At 40.1% G+C, this 14,453-nt stretch overlaps 1 protein-coding gene across 2 annotated transcripts in view; it reads left to right on the top strand.

Moving 5' to 3' along the window:
• Window positions 1–14,453, top strand: part of GPC5 (glypican 5) — a 1,399,440-nt gene that overhangs the window by 748,130 nt on the left and 636,857 nt on the right. The gene's annotated exons all lie outside the window — the stretch shown is intronic.

The following is a 14,453-nucleotide window of genomic DNA, read 5'->3' as shown; positions in this document are numbered from 1 at the left end:
TTAGAATCACAGATTAAAAAAATCATACATGATTAGAGTGTAACTTTTTTTTTTTTTTTTTTTGACAGAGAGAGATCACAAGTAGGCAGAGAGGCAGGCAGAGAGAGAGAGGAGGAAGCAGGCTCCCTGCTGAGCGGAGAGTCCAATGCGGGACTCGATCCCAGGACCCTGAGATCATGACCCGAGCCGAAGGCAGCGGCTTAACCCACTGAGCCACCCAGGCGCCCCTAGAGTATAACTATTTTATTGGTCACTGTACTTCTGAGTGATAGTCTTCTCAGCTGCTTTCTATCATGTAAAAATCAAGGGCTGTTCAGACGTTAATTCTTTTTATACTGCCTTGCTTTCTGTTTTTAGGACTTATTCAATATTTCTGGTTTATTCAATTTTGGTGGTTTGTTACAAATTACTTTAAAGTCAAAAATGTACGTGGGACTCATCCATATTTTTTGCATACTGCTATAGAAAATCAATAGTACTTTTTTAAAGCATTAATTCACTCATCTTTATAAACATCACTGAAATATCCATTTAAGAGACGTATTCTGTTAAATAGCCAATTTCACCCTTCTGAGCTCTAGACTCTCAGCCTCTACTGCTGGCTTTGATTTAGGCTGGTGGTGAGTTATTAACTGTCTCAAGCCTTCATTCTGCCTCAGTCCTCTATGTTGTCTATCAACCTGATAATAATGCCACTTAGAATTCACGCAACCCAGTGCTTCTACTGGAAGGCAAGACTGGGAGCTCTTATTCCTCTGCCATATTTCTTTCTCAACCGCCCCGTGGTAAGCAGAATAATGGCTCTCCACAGATGTCTCACGTCTTCATCCCTGGAACCTGTGAAAACGCTAGGGTCCACAGCAAAGAGGCTTTAAGGTTGCTGGTGAAAGTAATATTATAAATTAGCTGACCTGGAGTGGGGACCGTAGCCTGGATTGTTCAGGTGCGCCGAATGGAATCACGAGTGTCTTTATGAAATGAGAGAGATGGGGAAGGAGACTTGACGGGAGTAGGTGATTAAGGCCTAGGTCTGTTATTGCTGGCTTGGAAATTGGAGCCATAAACCAAAACATACTGGAAGCCTCTAGAAGCTGGAAAATGAAAAGCGATGAATTCTCCTCCAGAGCTTCCAGAAGGAACAAAGTCCTGACTACGCCTTCATCTCCTCGGACTAAAAGTAAGAATAATGTGTTTTGAGGTGGAGTTGGGGAGCCAACAGCCAAGAAAGAATGCTTGATAGGTTTTTGGTGCAAAAAGGTGGTTATAGCCTAGCAGTAGGACAGTACGCATGGGCAGAAAGAGTTGCACTTGGGTTGTGGGGTGTTAGCTTGTGCTTTGCTCTCCGCTTGCCTTCTGCTTTACGACCCCTTCAGGCTTCCGACCTCTAGAACTACAAGGTAAGAAATTATATTGTTTTATTGTGCTATTTAAACCTTAGAAGGGGATTTGCCTAACTGAACAATAAAATACCATTTTAGCAGAAATGATTATATCCATGTGAAAAAAAAAAAAAGACTTGGGATTCTGCGACGTGTATATATATATATATATATATATATAATATAAACTTTTTGTGAAGGAGCATTGTGATTTAAGCATGTTTAGCAGGCCTCTTCCTATCAAGGTTTCAAACTTTTTAATCCGTCTTTTTACAGCTTGAACAAGTTTATTTCCATTAAAAGCCTTACAACGCTTTTTTAATTAATTTGAGAGAATGTAATTGCTGGAACAACTCAATGGAATAATTAAAGCAATTTTAATACATCAACATTTACTATTTGGCAAAGGAATCAGGGAGAAAGGAAAATAATTCATGTGGTTTCTCTTTCATGAGTTTGGTTTTTTTTTTTTCCTATCAAAAATTCCAGAAAGCATGATGAACTGGTGACTTTGCAAAAGTTCTGTGTCCCTTGGTGGAGCAGCTTGTGCTCCCCAAAGAGAATGGTCACGGTTGTTTGGGGAAGCAAGTGCCTAGAGGCAAAGGGCTTTTTCAGCCATTTAGAAGCCTTCCGTCAAGGCGGCCTCGGCCTCTCACTGTTGGTTTGTGGTTCTGGGGCTCAAGGGCATTGACAGATATCGTTCCAGTGTGATAGTGTATAAAGTTGTGTAAGGGCAGGATGGCCTCGCTCCCTGTGGGATCTCCTGCGTTGTAGCCTTGCGTGTCTTCTCTTGGGCACCCTGGTTTGCGAGGGTAGCAGTGAACTCAGTTTAAGGGAACTTCGGTCACACCACCTCAGTCCAGGCTTTGGTGTGAGGCCCTCCAGGATCTGGTGGGCTCAGAGGGCCAGGGCACGGTGCAATGCCAGCATTTTGGCTCTCCAGGGAGGAACAACAGAAAACTAGGCTCAAATCTCCTAAACTCAAGTCCTAAGATGATTGTAGCTTTAGGTAACCTCTGAGGGGAATATCCTTACAGAGAGAGGCAAGACCTGGGGCCTATGGCCTAGTTTCCTACAGTTATGACCCCTCTCACCATTTGAAACATGGAAAGTACTCGAGTGCCAAACAAGTACTGGTATGGTAGGGTAATATCATAAGTAATGATGGTGAAAAGAACAATCGTGGTAGCTAATACTTACCGAGCGGCTATTCCATACCAGGCCCTGGTACCCTTGCTGTCTGACAAGGAAGGAGGGTGCAGCTCTGGCTGTAGGACTTGGCCAGAGTCGCCCAGCTGGTAAGGGGGGTGCTGGGATGTAGTCATGCCGTCTGGGGTCAACACCACAGCACGTACCGTAGTACCTTTCCTGAAGAGGATGAGGGTTTGTGGCCTCAGGTAATGGAGAACACCTTCACAGTCTCCTGGGCCAGACTAAATTTCAGACTGATTTCTTTCTGACGGTCGACTTCTCTGAAATGTTTTTCTTACAGCTAGAGAGTTCACTTGAGGAAACTTGCTCTTGCAAATTTTCTCCGCCCCTTCGAGATCTAAAAGTTTTCCAGCCTTTTGATGTTTTGACAATTCAGGACCGTCCTTTTTAAAGACCTAGGGGCCATACCTTTGAAAGGTAGTCGTGAAGAAACAGAGGACCTTTGTCTTCCAGTGTTGTGGGAGAGGAGGAGCCCAGTTTAAGTTACAGTTGCTAATTAGCAAACACTGAGATCTGTTCTTATTGATTATCCTTGTTCTTTGTCACTCCATCAGCCAGTTCTTTGCCTTGAGCTCACCTCAACCTAAACTTTCCGGTCTGGTCTTTTGTTACAATAAAGGACAGATCACTCCACTCCACTCCACAGGACGTCTCAACCCTTATTGGGATGGTCTTGAATAAAGTCTTTGCCTGTTTAACTGTTAGGTGCAATTTCCTTTGACTTAAGTTATTCTTGATTTTTCCCTCTTTCGGGCATGAAGCATGTTCAAATTCCATATCCTGGGTTGTGCCACTTAGATTTAAAAGAAAGCATGTATCTAATGGTCTGATTAAAACCTTTTATGAATTTCCCTTGAGGTAGGCTAGAGACTAGCTTGCATATGGCACTCAGCATGCCAGAAAACTCCATTCTTCTCCTAATCACAGAGGTGAAATCTAATACAACATGTAAAACTCATACAGTGCTTTATCTCCCAACAGTTGCATGACATGGGTGATATGTTTACCCTGAGCAGACGAACTGAGGAGTCCCGAGGTTAGGAATCCCGAGCTGGAAAAGCTGTGCAGAGGTGCATCCCATGGCCTCAGATGGAACTCTTATTTTCAGATTGGCATGCCTATCACCAATTTATTTTCCTACTTCCATCTGGGTTCAGGTCCTATCACGAATATGTCCGTGATAATAGCATAGGTTACATTTCCAGAAGTCTCCATTCCATTAAATTTTAGGTTATTTTCCTTGCACTCTACGGTGGAGACGCACAGATGTGCTCCAGAGGACTTTTAACGTCATCACCCACGTTGCTCCCTCCCCCAGCTTCGCTGCTGATTTCTTTTTATCCTCTTCTTTGGCCAGTCCAGGAAGGTCTCCCTTAGCTATGCTAAAACATAATTTGGTGCTATAAAACTCAAGTTTTCTTTAATGAAAACTGGCAAGAATTTTCAAACCAGCTTCCCCGAAATTGTAGATCAAGCCCTGTTGTGTGTGATGCACAGATAACAGCTGAAACCACTTCATCTACAAGTTAATGGATAAAATTAGCATGTTAAAGAGTTGGAGGGCTTAATTAGAAAGGCAGTCCTTAGGCAAAAAGCCTCTCAGGAACACTAAAGCAGTTTGTTGATTTTGTTTGTAAAAGGTTTGGGGGCAGACACTGGAAATAGGTTTGCAAAGTCAGAATCCGTTTCTCAGTCCGCAATGAAATTATAGCCTTCTTAGGCTTTAAAGGATGTATGCTCATAATAAACATAGGGTCTTTGAACATACGTGATCATTTGTTCATCTTAATGGTTCCATTAGAAGCGGGCTGTTGATTTCTGTGCATGTGACTCTTGTTTTCTCATGTGACCTTGAGGGTGGGTTTTGACACTCTCAAGGAACCATCCAGAAGAAAAAGTTTGCACTATTTTTGCCAGTCCCTCCTACCCCTCTCCCTGACATGACAGACCATAGACCTAAGGCAAGGATTCTGTTTTTAAAGACTTCGTTTCTTCCGGGGTTCACCTCTGTATTTTTTTTTAAACCTGCCTTAAAATGCCACTATTTCTGGATATTTCAAATTAGGTAGGCATTTTCCATTGCCTTCCTACTATAAAGATTTAGGTCTTTTACCTGATTAACACGTGCATACTGCTTTTTCTCCACCCACATCACCACCCTGTAATTATAGAATGCTTGCAGTCAAATTCATGTTTCTACTTTATGACTATATAAATACTATTCCGTTCAATGTAAGTAGAGTTCTTTGTAAATACTGGCTGTTGGTTTGTTTTCCTCAATTCAACACCTATGCACCGAGTACCCACCTTCTTGTGTAGCCATTCCTCTGAGTACTGGGGATCTAATGGTTCAGGTGGGGTTGTCTTTACCGTACAATACAAAGGAGGCAGCCCAAGCAATGTACTTCAGGGAACATGAAAGCTGCTTACCTGGGCTAACATACTGTTTGTTTGATATTTAGCAAAGCTGTGACCCTCAAGTGTTACCGGCTTCTCTGTGACTTAGTTTCCCTTGTCTAAGTTGAAGGAAACCTACTTCTAGAGTTGTAATAAATACTAAAAATGTGCCTGTGGACAGGCAAAGGATACATATAAAATTTTTTGTAGTGGATGTCTGGGTGCTATGGTGGGGAGAATCAAACCATTATAGGGATAAGAAAGGCAAATTTGGAGATGGAGATTTTAAATAGGCCAGAAAGTACATTTGTCTTTACCACTAATATATTCAAGCTTTCACATCCATACATATCTTCCTTTGCGGGGGAGTTATTCCATTCCCTGTTCAGTTCTCACCTGATTTCTTTCTTCACTGATTCCTTAAAAACACTGTACAAATTTGTCTACAATGTTAGCGATTCCCTTGCATGTCTGATCACACATTTCATCCCTGTTTAATAAGGGGGCGCTACAAATCGGGCTAGAATTCGTCTCCAGGGTAAGGCTTGGTTGTTGATATGCTGATACTTGTTGGAAAATCTTTCATGTCACTTTTGTAGGCCTTTCTAGGGGTTCCTCAGAACTTCGCTGGAGAGAAATACTCCCCTTGCTTCTGGTTGACAAGGGATGTGCCTCACTTTGGAAACTTTCCGATGCTACGATCTGTGCAGGAAAGGTCCAGCTTCTGCTGAAGTGGAAAGACTGGCCACCTGGCTAATAGCTTGAGGGCGGGGACTGAGCCATTTAAATACAAAATAAATGCTAACTGAATATATCCCCTCTTTTTCTCAGATCTAATCTGCCCCCTTCCCTAAAGAGACCTCCTAGTAAAGCCCATGTTTGAACCTCTGTGAGATTCTGCAGTGTAAATCACCTGGCTTGGTCTTTTACTTTTCAGTTTAGAAGTGGGAACTGAGTTTCAGAAACATAAAGAATCAGAACTGTGGTTCCATGACAAATGATTACACGAGCTCTGGGTTTCTGGGATTTACGGAACATAAATGCTTCACCCTCGTCAGCATCCACGACTCGGCTTGGAGTCTAGGTTGCCAGCCCCACTCCAGTAATGCAGCAGGAATGATGGCTAACAACCCAGAGAAGTACTTACCTATAAGTTAGAGAGTATATTATATGCTTCATAGGTTAGTTCATTCTGAAAACAAGCCCGTGGCATTGATCTGAGTATCAGCGTCTGTTTCCCCATGTGAAAACCAAGGCAGCAAGAGCACAGGTGCCATAGTTAAAAAATACCGGTGAGTGGTTGTCAGGCGTATATGGCAAAGCAGGGGTTTCAACCCTGGCGCTCTGTCTTGGAGGGCTTGCTGATTAAGAAACAACTACTCTCTATTAGCTGAGAAAGAGCTTTATGACTGTCCAGGGTAGAATGCTAACTAACTTCTCAGGGCTATTCTATTTAGGCTGATTACAACTGAGCTGTTTCTGAGAATATGCTGTACTTCGTGCGCCTTATTTTATCCCATGTATAATGAATCCATGCTGAGGCGCATTTTGTGAAAGATCAATAAAGCAAGAGGACTCCCTTGTCAGAAATCCTAGTATTTAGGGACCTGGGTGGCTCAGTTGGTTGGCCATCTGCCTTTGGTTCAGGTCATGATCCCAGGGTCCTGGGGTCAAGTCCCACATTGCATTCCTTGGTCACTGGGGAGTCTGCTTCTCCCTCTGCTGCTCCCCCTGCTTGTGCGTGTTATCTCTCTTTCTGTCTCTGGCAAATAAAATCCTTAAAAAAAATCTGGGTTGCCTGGGTGGTTAAGTGGGTTAAACCTCTGCCTTTGGCTCAGGTCATGATCTTGGGGTCCTGGGATCAAGCCCCGCATCAGGCTTTCTGCTCAGTGGGGAACCTGCTTCCCCTTCTCTCTCTGCCTGCCTCTCTACCAGCTTGTGATCTCTCTGGGTCTCTGTCAAATAAATAAATAAAACCTTTTTTAAAAAAATTTTTTTTAAAGATTTTATTTATTTATTTGACACAGAGAGAGAGAGAGATAACTAGTAGGCAGAGCAGCAGGCAGAGAGGGGGGAAGCAGACTCCCTGCTGAGGAGGGAGCCCGATGTGGGGCTTGATCCCAGGACCCCCAGATCATAACCTGAGCCGAAGGCAGAGGCTTAACCCACTGAGCCACCCAGGTGCCCCATAAATAAAATCTTAAAAAAAAAAAAAAATCATAGTATCAGATTCACTGGTTTTGGCTCATATAGATGCCCTAAAGTAGACCCATGGAATTAGAGATGAAAGGCAGAAATTTATCCGATATGATCCTGTCTCTGTCCAGCGCCCTCCTTTGCTCTCTGATTTCAGTCTACTTGGTGACAATCTACTCTCCGATTTCCTGTGGCCTCCAAGTCTTTACGACTGAAGTCAACATTTGGCAATGGTCTTGGAGCCTGTGGAATCCATAGTTACACCTGCATGTGATACCCTCAGTGAGTGAGGGTATGGGTGACTATGAACAGTGGAGTACCTGTGCTTTGCAACCCTTGATTCTTCTTGTCACTGTCCAGTCTCTATATCAGTTCTAACCCTTTCCATTAAGTATGAGGAGACTTGCCTTCCATTGTAAACAGACTCAGCTAGAACCCGGTTCCATCTCCCTCTCCATATCTTGATACCCCTCAGGAACACTTGTATTCCTGCTTTCAAGATAAAGCTCTTGAAGTTTATTAGAAAATACTAGATTTTTTTTCATTTATTTTATTTTGTTTCTTTTCAGTGTTCCAGCATTCATTGTTTATGCACAACACCCAGTGCTCCATGTAATACGTGCCCTTGTTAATCCCTACCACCAGGCTCACCCAAGCCCCCAAACACCCTCCCCTCCAAAACCCTCATTTGTTTCTGAGTCCACAGTCTCTCCTGGTTTGTCTCCCCCTCTGATTTCCCCCATCTCACTTCCCCACTCTATCTCCCAATGTCCTCTGTATTATTCCTTATGCTCCACAAGTAAGTGAAACCATATGATAATTGCCTTTCTCTGCTTGACTTATTTCACTCAGCATAATCTCCTCTAGTCCCATCCATGTGGATACAAAAGTTGGGTATTCATCTTTTCTGATGGAGGCATAATACTCCATTGCATAGATGGACCATATCTTCTTTATCCATTCATCTGTTGAAGGGCGTCTTAGTTCTTTCCACAGTTTCGTGAATGTAGCCATTGCCGCTATGAACATTGGGGTACAAATGGCCTTTCTTTTCACTATATCTGCATCTTTGGGGTAAATACCCAGTAGTGCAATTGCAGGCTTATAGGGAAGCTCTATTTTTAATTTCTTAAGGAATCTCCACACTGTTTTCCAAAGTGGCTGCACCAGCTTGCATTCCCACCAACAGTGTGAGAGGTTCACCTTTCTCTACATCCTCTCCAACACATGTTGTTTACTGTCTTGTTAATTTTGGCCATTCTAACTGGTGTAAGGTGGTATATCAATGTGGTTTTGATTTGAATCTCCCTGATGGCTAATGATGATGAACATTTTTTCATGTGTCTGTTAGCCATTTGTATGTCTTCTTTGGAGAAGTGTCTGTTCATGCCTTCTGCCCATTTTTTGATGTGATTATCTGTTTTGTGTGTTGAGTTTGAAGAGTTCTTTATAGATCTTGGATATTAGCATCATTTGTGAATATCTTCTGCCATTCCGTGGGTTGCCTCTTTGTTTTTTTGACTGTTTCCTTTGCTGTGCAGACACTTTTTGATTTTGATGAAGTCCCAAAAGTTCATTTTTACTTTTGTTTCCTTTGCCTTTGGAGACATGTCTTGAAAGAAGATGCTGTGGCTGATGTTGAAGAGGTTACTGCCTATGTTCTCTTCTAGGATTCTGATGGATTCCTGCCTCACATTGAGGTCTTTTATCCATTTTGAGTTTATCTTTGTGTATGGTATAAGAGAATGGTCAAGTTTCATTTTTCTACATATAGCTGCCCAGTTTTCCCAGCACATTTATTGAAGAGACTGTCTTTTCCACTGCATATTTTTTTCCTGCTTTGTTGAAGATTATTTGACCATAGAGTTGAGGGTCCATATCTGGGCTCTCTACTCTGTTCCACTGTTTTCTGTTTTTGTGCCAGTACCATGCTGAAAATACTAGACCTTAAATTATAGCTCTGGAACAATGTAGTAGACTCTCGGTTCTTTGGTTAGCATCATCCAGTTCCATCTTAAATAGTAGTCAAGCAGAAGCATTTTATGAATCCTGTGCTATTTGCGTGTTGCCAGTAAATGAGTGTGATTCTTGACCTTTAGCTTGTGGGTACTTTGTTTAGCTTGTGGGTACTTTCTTATCTTTTGTTTTCCCCAGGCTAATCTGTGCCATGAAGCTGTCCTTTCTTTGTGTTGTAACAAAGTGGTTATCTTCCTGTGGTATCTGCGATCAATTCTGTAATCTCTAGGCACTGAGGGCTGCTGAGTAAGAATGAGAAAAAGCCTCAGAACGCAGGAGGACTGAGCTATTGTCCACACAGAGCTCTCCTGGTTAGTAGGAAAAGATGGGAGGGAAAAGCCGCACCACACCACTGGTTATAACGTCTGCCTTCAAATACTTCTCACAATTGAGTGATGGTACTATTTATTTGATGCATTTGAAATTATTTAAATACAGATGCCCATGAACTGAGACTTGATAGAAATAATTGAAGTAGTTTAATTACAGTAAATGAAGAGAATTAAACACTGAAGCAGAAACAACAGATGGTCAAAGAAGAAAATGCTAATTCAGAACTATTAGAAACATTAAGGGGAAACTAAGAAATGAAGCTGGTTTTCCCAGACACAAAACCATTTCTTCCACTTTTTGTTTGTTTGTTTGTTCTTGTTTTTGTTTTTGACATCCGTAAGATGTGTCAGGGATGTTTTCTTGGCCCTTCCTTTTTTAATCTTTAAAAAAATTTTTAACGTCCTGCCTTATTACCTTACACGGTCTAATTTCATTCGGAGGGTATTTCCAACTAAGGATATTCATAGTAGGAGTTTGCCAATTATTAAAATTTCAAAAAGGTTAATAGTATTGAGAGCTAATAGTTTCAAACTATTTCTCAAATACTACAATCTTGGTGTACTGAGGACAAAATTAGCAAGTGTTCATTCAATAAAAACAAATGATAATTTTCTACCAAATATCAGCATGGGCCAGGTGGATAATAGACCCATTTTCGTATTTTATGCAAAATTGTTTTAGGTAGACTGGAAAACATTTGACCTAGTGTTTACAGATTGCTACAATGACTGTAAATCTTGAAAATAACTTCATCCACATTCTCTCCTTGTTTTTGTAACTTACTTTTACAGGAAAAGTGACAATTAGAGCCTCTTGCTAAATTAAAAGAAAAAACAATTTTACATTTTGATGAAGATTAATAGCACAAAAGAGAGTTCATACCTGACCTCAAAGCCTTTTGGTTCTAAGCAAGTTGGACTCAGTAAACTTGAAAGGCTTCTTCCTCTGGTATTTGACACATGGAAATAATCATCCTGTTCTGTATACCCTAGTGATTTTAGCCAAACGTATTCCCACCCTATTCTGGAGATAAAATAAATCTTACTTAACATCAGGGGTCAACTTTTCCTTCAGGGTTTTTTGGTTGTTTGTTTGTTTTTATTTTTTTTAATAACAGCATAACTGTAAGAGTGTCAGGGGTCTTCAACAATTTATAATTAGCTACTTGGGAAATCTGCTTTTGTACAGTATTGAAGTTGCCTTTATTTGCCATTTATTTGTAAAAAAAGTCATATTTTTGTGGGTTGAAATCTTATTTCTTCAGTCACAATGATAGAAATTGTAAGTAGTAAATATGACATAAAAAATTCATTTTTTTCTATAACCTTTTGATATTTTATGTAACTGTGAGTCTGGATGGTGATAAAAATTGGGTTGAAAGAGTTTGGAAACCTAGTTTTCTTATGTTTAACAAAGGCTAGCTTTGTGAATAGTACACTTGTAATTCATGAAAGATCAAAATTTAAAAGTGCAATAAAGCTTGCTTTTTTATTTTTTTCTTCCACTGGTCAATGGAATGTTTGAAGGCATTTCAGCTTCAACCTGGTGTTACTGCTGTGAAAAAATAAGCATCTTGTACAAACATCTGCTTTTTTATCAAAATGTTTTCATAACATAATGGTTTTCATACTTGAAACTTAGAATCATGCATTAAATATGTTGTGATAACTTGCAATTATTTAAAGATAATCTAAACTTGGGGTGCCTGCATGGATTACTTGGTTAAGCGTTGGCTTTCAGCTCAGGTCATGATCCCAAGGTCCTGGGATCAAGACCCACATCAGGCTTCCTGCTCAGCGGGGAGCCTGCTTTTCCCTCTGCCTGCCACTCTGCCTGCTTGTGCTCCTTCTGTCAAATAAAACCTTTAAAAAGAATCAAAACTCTAAAAGAACTGTCCACATCATGATAGGAAAAGCAAAAGAAACTTGATGTAATGTACTAGTTATGCATCAGAATAGTACTATCAGTAATCTAAGTGCTGACCAAAAGCTTTCTTGTCTGTTTTCTCCTAATCATGAAGAGTAACCTTTATGAAGTCCCACTGTGGCAGAGTAGCAAGTTTTCTTATCAATTTGACAAAGTATTACCAAAATAATAAGATTAAATGCTTCATGAAGCTGTTTTTTTTGTTTGTTTTTTTGTTTTTTTTTTCCCCTCCAAGACCTTTCATAATCTATATTCTCCAGTTAGTTCTCTTTGCATGATTATTAACTTAGCAGGTCCAAGACTTCTCTTGTTAGAAAGGCCAGCTTACAAGTTCAGCCCTTGGTTGGCTTATGGTAACTTGGTTTCAAGAGGGTTCCAATTATTCCCAGAACTGAGAAAAGTGGCTCACTTATTTAAAATTGGTACAAACACTGTTTTATGATGAGTGCTTGCATTCCTTTTGGAGGTCTGGAATTTGGGTATTAAGTGGAAGGTGCCTAGATGACCTCCCACGAAAACATTAGACTCCTAAGCTCAGGTGAATTTCCTCTGTCAATTGTCAAACATGTCACAGTTCTGTTGCTAGAGGGTCTGTGTATACTCTGTATGCCTCTGTTAAGAGAGGACCTTTGAATAAGGCGTTTGTTTTTGTGCATTTTGCCACACGTGTCTTTTCCCTCTGCTGATAGTGCTTTTTATGGCTTAGCTGAGTCCTCGCCTGAGCTATATGCTGAGTCCTTTGAGTTGTTCAAGCAAATCACCAAACCTAGGTGTGATCTTGGGACCCCTGACGTTAGAATAGTCTTGAAACCATTTTTTGCTGACTGTGCTTTCCAACTTGTGTAACTTTTCTTTTGCCCTAGACCACCTCTTACACTATCAATGACTGAGTGGCTTATTGGTGCTGGGCTTGGGTGACAACATCCCATGGTGAGCTGATTCTTGACTCTCTCACTGTTTCCCAAGTAGAAAGGAACTCTAGGACATCTTGTAACTATCCATATTACTTTCATTCTGTCATGGCATTGATCTATTGATCTATCATTGATCTGATATATTTATGTATCTTCTCCTACCTGATTTTAAGTTATTTCGTTGTGGAGACTTTCTTTTTTGTGCTTATTGTGCCACCCTTAGTGGCTTGCCCTCTGTGTGACTTCAGTGAAAGTATTTGTACCATATTTAAGTTCTTCGTCACCCCCCGCCCCCCCCTTTTTTTGATAAAAGAATGTCATGGAATTAAACAGCACAGCATCAGATCTCAGGATCTTTACTAAAACTGGGACTGAGGGTTTCTGAGGGACAGTCTTAAAGTATAATGCAGCTGTTGTTGAATTTTAAGCAATTTAGTGTTCTGTAAATAATCAGTGGGGTCTAATAACTTTGATTAATTGACCTGAAATAAAAATGTGTGAACTTTTGCCAGCTGATTTCTGGATATGTATAAAAGGGAACAAAAATTACTCAAGAGAATTTATTTTTGAAATGTATATGTATACACATGTAAAGTAACATCAGCTAGTCGTAAGTTAGAGCAAGTGTGGGGGGGACAACAAAACCTAATGCTGATCTTAAATTCTTCCCCCAAATGCCTTCATGAACCCTTTCCCAAAGGTTCTATGTCTTTTTCTCCTATTAGGGTGTTTTTTTGTTTTGTTTTCCTTCTTTCCTCTTTTCTTTCTTCTTTCTTTCTTTCTTTCTTTCTTTGCAAAATGCTAAGTATGAGGCAACAGCTGAAAGCTATGAATCTACTGGAAAGAATTTTGAAAACAGAAATTTGTAAGCCCATCTTAAGCACATTTAAATTTTTGACATAATTGTCAGGAAGGGTTAAGAAAACAGCAATTAATATTCTGGATCTGTTTATTTGAACTGAATATAAACTTGTACCTTTGAGATTATTTTAGCACTTCTGAGTAACTATAGCAAATGATTTAAAACCGTCTCTTTGTTATCACCTTTATATGCTTTCAAAAAAGAAGTGTCAATCAAGAGAAATTTTCTTCCAGATAATGGGAGAAAAGAGCACATAAAGCACTGTGGTGATTAAGCCATAAAAAGAACTTCCTACTACATGGAGAGCTACACTTTCAACTGGAGGACTGCAGGAAGGCCCTGAACTTTGCCCAGTTAAATCTAGAAGCATGTTTCCAAAGAGACCTACATAATACAAAATAAAATATAAAGTAGATTTGAAAAATATTGTATTTAAAGACTAGTCAATGGAAGGATGAGTTAAAATCATAGAAAAATTGAGAAAATGTAGCTCTTATAGGATATATTAAAGGTGTCCTATCTACATTCCATAGGTGTTCTAAACAGAAATGACAGAGAAATGAGCTAGAAAATGTTAAAAAGCTCAAGAAATAAAGTATTTAAGAATTTATTTTGAAGAGCCTGTTTTGTATCTACTCAATAAATACCTTCAAAAGACTGAAGAAAAATGATGAACTAGATATCTATACCCCTTGATTTTTACCGATAAGGAAAGGAACAAGATTCATGATGTAAACCTGAACATCAAAGTTATCTTTTATGTACCACTTCTTTAAAACTTAGGATTTTCATGGGATAATTAACGAAGTGAAGAGAGAGAATGGGTGAGGATCCATTATTGGAAAACAGCCAGGCAGAGGGGCAGGTGCTGGCAGGTGTGGCATCCTTGAGGCGGCAGTGTGGATGGAGGAACAAGCTCAGACATTACCAGGTGGTAGCTAGCCTGGGAGACCAGCAAAGTTTACCTACACACTTAGATTATTTGGAAGAGATTGATAGGTCTGGAAGATTTGCTTAAACATTTGGAAAAAAATAGTGATGAGTGTCCCAAGAATGCTATATAAAGCAAAGTAAAAATATAGCAAAACTCGTACAAGAAGACAAAAGTAATAAAATACACTGGCTCAGTGGTGAGTGGCATTTATGTAGTCATGAAAATATAAACTCAGACCATTGATTTAACCAAAACCTGTAATAACCCTGTGAGTGGTTTTGGAA

The sequence above is a fragment of the Mustela erminea genome, chromosome 15 (assembly GCF_009829155.1).
Source record: "Mustela erminea isolate mMusErm1 chromosome 15, mMusErm1.Pri, whole genome shotgun sequence".
NCBI lineage: Eukaryota > Metazoa > Chordata > Mammalia > Carnivora > Mustelidae > Mustela > Mustela erminea.
Note: the sequence above shows the minus strand (reverse complement) of the source record. Positions and strands in the feature narration are given on the sequence as shown.